Below are 4,818 nucleotides of genomic sequence, written 5' to 3'. Positions count from 1 at the left end.
AGCAATGCAGTAAACCTGTGAAGGAGAAGCCAGAGAGGTTGGAAGAAAACTAGAGTAGGGTATTAGTGAAGTAAAGGAATTTTTTTTTTTTATTTCTCCCAGGAAGGGGGGTTGAATTTAAGGCTTTCACACTAAACTACATCCCCAGTCTTTTAAATTTTTTTTTTTTAAGTTTTGAGATAAAGCTAAGTTGCTCAGGTCCAAACTTTGAATCCTCAGTCTCTAAAGGGAAAATGTTTTTAAGGAAGATGAGACAGCGATGAAACATAAAATAGTGAAGGAGAGGTGACGATATTGGTGTGGATTGATTTGAAGAAGTTTGTATGAAGGCTTCTGTTTTTCATGCTATGTGAGTGTCTGTGTGCGCATGTACAAACGCATTTAGTTGTGGTTTGGGGAAAGGTTATGTAATGTGGATAGTGGATATAGTTTGAAGTTAAGCATTAGGGGAAGCGGGGGATCAGTTCAGTTGAGAAATGCAGTGGCATTGAGGTTCCTTTCCTTTTGCTGGTTGAAACTGCGGTGCTGTGACCATGTAGCAGTGCTGATGTGAAGTGTGCAGATATAGAGAGAGCCTTAGGTAGGTTAGGATCGAAAGGCATAAACACAGACCGTCGTGCCTCAGTTAATGACAGGGACACATTCGGAGAAATGTATCATTAGGAGCTTTAGTCTTGGTGCAGACATCACAGTGGACTTCCATAAAGGTGTATGGTGCAGATCTCAGTATGGCTTCTTGGTGCAGTCACAGATTGCCAACAAAATGTATGAGATTGCTGCCTGTGTGCTGTGGCATGCTGGTAAGTAGGGAGCTGTTTTTAGAGAGTGGTGCCCTCTAATGATAAAAGGTGTAGTAAATACAGAAATCACTAACACAGTCATTTATTTTCATCAAGTACTGTGTAGTATAAATAGTTGTATATGCTTTAAGTACCTGACAGTGTGGTAGGCTTGTTCATAGCAGCAAACTCGTCTCAAACACACGAGAAAGGCATCCCTGTAACATCATGAGTTGATGGGAATTTCTGAGCAATGTTACAGTCTTTTTTTTTTTTTTTTTTTTTTTTGGTCTTTTGGAGACAGGGTCTCACTACACAGTTCAGGCTGAGCTTGAGCTCACTTTGTAGCCCAGGCTGGTCTTGAATTCAAAACAATCCTCCTGCCTCAGCCTCCTGAGTGCTGGGATTACGAGTGTGCACCACCTTGCCTGGCTCAGCTCTGTTACAATCTTATGGGACCACCCATAACTGCACATATGTGCAGTTGACTTGTTGACATAAATGGTGGCATGTGACAGAATTTATGCTTTGGAATAGCATAAACATATGTGCTTGTTCTTGGCTTTTGGAGAGACTGTGACAGAGTGGCTTTGCTGTACTACTTCCTTCCTTTCTCATTTGTACTTGTACAGTGCTGCAATACTAACTGGTTTTCAGTATGTCTGAACTTACTGACTCTAATACAGGTCACTCAGCTTCTGTGGAGAAGTAAATTAATTAGTTCTTCCCTCTCCATGGTTTTCACGGGTCCTTGTTTTCACAGTATCTCTAATACTGCTTCTGGAAGAAAAGTTTTTGGGTAAAACTATAAAGAAAATGTTTGCCAGTGGGACATAGGATGAGATGAAGAAGGGGTGGGCAACCTGTTCTGGCTGCGTGAATGTGCTTGTGCAAAGCAGAGAGGCCTGAGTAAAACCCCATAAGCTGAAGGGAATAGAAGGCACAGATAATTTCCTTGAGGTGATGAAACGCTCACTGGAAACATGATCTCAGATGGGCTGAGAAATAACAGGGTCAGCACAAAGCCATTGTGTGCCTTGGTGGAGAAAAATCTGTTGGCTCTTGTAATGAGCTTTTACTTAACAAGTGTTCTCTGTGTGTATGAAGTATAAGCTCTACTGAAAGCTGTTTAGGCTATTTAGTTTGATAAATTGAGAATTTTTTTTGTAGAAACAATTTTACCAATTTGGCCCCCATGTTACATACCACAAGTTATTTACTCCTTTTTTTTGGCTGTGATTGGGGGAAGGAGGGCGTTAGTGGTGTGTAGTCATAGTGTGTGTATTTGGTCTTCATAACGGGAAACGTAGAGTGGAGGGAGTAACGCTTGTTGAATGCTTCCTATGCTGGCCCAATACATACAGTCTATTTTATGGCTCATAATCTTTTGAGATAGCTGGCAATTACTTTCTCTAAAAAGAAACATAAGCATGGCCTTCTCTGTCATCTTTCTCTCTACCATTCCCAGTGTCCAAAGGAAGAAATCAGGATTTGAACCTACCTTAAGCTTTTTCTAAATCTTGTTCTGTGTCAAGCAAAGTAGACATCCTGCATATTGTAACCCTTTGATCACCAGTTTCTAGGTGATGTGGAGTCAGCGTTTCACTCCTTGGATCGGAGTTAACTACAGGAATATGTGCACTCTCAGCTTTTGAGGGTCAAGATTGAACTGATCATGACCAGTAATAACGTAAAGAGAATCTAGGCCGTCACAATCGATCTTTCATTAATCAGAATCCATGTAATTCCTTTCACTCGAATTAGATAGAAGTATCCTGTTGAAATTCTTGTTAATTCAGGTGTTACTGTTTTAAAATATTTTTCTGTATCTTTATAGGAAAGCTTTAAAAAATTTGTCATTTGTCATGCATATGTGTGCCTTTTACCATCTGTTCTCTTTACCTTATGTTAACTGAATCCAGTACTTTCCTACTCATAACTAAGTAGAATTATTATAGTGGAACATTCTATAGATCATATTGAAAACCTTTTGGAGAAAAACAAGGTTCTGGCTATGCAGGTATGTTTTCTTCTTACCTTTTAACCTGGGCTTATTACTGACCGGTAGCAAAAGTAGAGTATACTTGTTAATTGGCCTATTGTTATGTTCTCTCTGTGTTAGGATTGGTATGTGAGCAATTTCTAATTTTCTACTTAGCAAGTAATGTGGAGGATTAGGGTGATGACCATGCAAAAAAAAAAGAGAAAAGAAAAAACACAAAAAAAGCATTCTTATGATGGTAGCTTTTTGTTCTAAGATTAACCTACTCAGCCTTAGACTCTTTTTGGGGGTGTACAGTATCTTCAGTATTAATTGGCCTTATAAGAGTGGTGTTTTTCGTAACAGCCCTTTCCTTTCCATAGAGAAAAACTTTGCTAGAAGTTTGAAGACTGCTTGTATTTCTAATGTGTTGCCAAGTCTTCCACTGTTGCTGAGGAAAGTTGGCCACTATCCAGTAGAATTTGTCCTGCAAATGCTTTAATAAAATGTTAGTTTTGAAAAATGCAGTAAGCCTTTATTGTGCCATAAATTATAAAATAACAAGATGGCATATTTTGTTGTCCAGTTCAGATTTCTCTTAGAGACAAAGGCTGGAGAGTTGTTTACATATATATTATTTCTTTTAAACATAAGAAAATTTGTCTTGGGGGACTACTTGCTTGGCCCCCCCATCCCTCTCTCAGACGGGAGCTGTCTTTCCCTCAATAAATATATTCTTCTCATAAAAAAAAAAGAAAATTTGTCTTACCTTGTGCCAAGTATGCTATTCTTATGGAAACCTACATGAATATTTAGAAAGTAGGATTTTATGAGATTTATACCTTAAAAATATAAAAGAATACATATTATTTGTTGATGATTGAAAAATGTCTTATGATATGGATTTAAATTATTTGGAAGGAAATTAAAATTTCAGTTTCATTTTTACAGTAGCTGTAAGAATGTGCCCTTTTAGATTTTGAACACAGCTCTGGAGGGCAGCAGCGCAGGGATCCAGGGAGGGGAGGTGGGGATAAAGCTAAAAAACAAAAGACTAGAATGTGGCCTTTTAAATATATGAATGTTATTAACTTTTCATACTATAATGAGTTTCTAAAATACTTTGTTATTTTCAAATTAATTCATATCCAAGAATGTTTTAGTTGTTTTTTTTTTTTTTTTTTTCTTTTTCTTTCGGAACCCAGGATTGAACTGAGGCCCTTGCACTTGTCAGGCAAGCACTTATTCTACTGAGCTATCTCCCCACCACCCCTAAGAATGTTTTAAAGTCATTTCCCCCCTTGAATTTTGTAGGTGGATATTGTGGATAGAAAAGTGCCTAAACTTAATCTTACTTGTTGAGAGAAAAATTATATCAGTAGGTATTAATCATTTGCTGTACACTTTTGTATTCATTCTTTTTTTTTTTTTTAAATTATTTGTTTGTTATAGGGTCTTGTTATGTGGCTGGCACAGCATGCAGTATCAGGGATCAAACCAGGGTCCTTGCACTTGCCAGGAAGGCGCTTAGACCACTGAGCATCTCCCCAGTCCCTTGTATTCATTCTTAAAAATATGGTGGCTAGTATACTGTGAGTTACCTAGTTAACCTTTAAGACTGAAGATTGCTCACATTTCAGTGTTGAAACTAATTGTATGTATCTTTCAAGTTGTCCTTTATGTGTACATTTTGGGTCAAAGCTAGTGTTAGGATAGTAAATCATAAATGTTATTGTGTTCTAGGAGAGTAGTTATTGAAAGATAAAAACCTTATGGAGGTTCAGTGAAAGTCATCATTAAATCTAATCCTTTTTACTGCAGAATAAAAAATAGACACTTTTCTCTGTCCTTTGTGACACTGAGGATATTGAATAATCAGTAATGTTTGTGCAGTGTGTATGTACAAGGTAGATAAATAAATATCAGGGCTGTAAGAAATGTTTAGTTGGAGTGATACTTGTAAGACAAGAGATTTATGCAGCCATATTTTCATTTCTAGATTGAAAATCGAGTCTGTATGTCAGAAAAAAAGGTTTTATCCATAAATAATCTGAGATA

The sequence above is a fragment of the Octodon degus genome, unplaced genomic scaffold (genome assembly GCF_000260255.1).
Source record: "Octodon degus isolate 3935 unplaced genomic scaffold, OctDeg1.0 scaffold00004, whole genome shotgun sequence".
NCBI lineage: Eukaryota > Metazoa > Chordata > Mammalia > Rodentia > Octodontidae > Octodon > Octodon degus.
The sequence above is the reverse complement of the archived record's forward strand: the minus strand, read 5'-3'. Positions refer to the sequence as shown.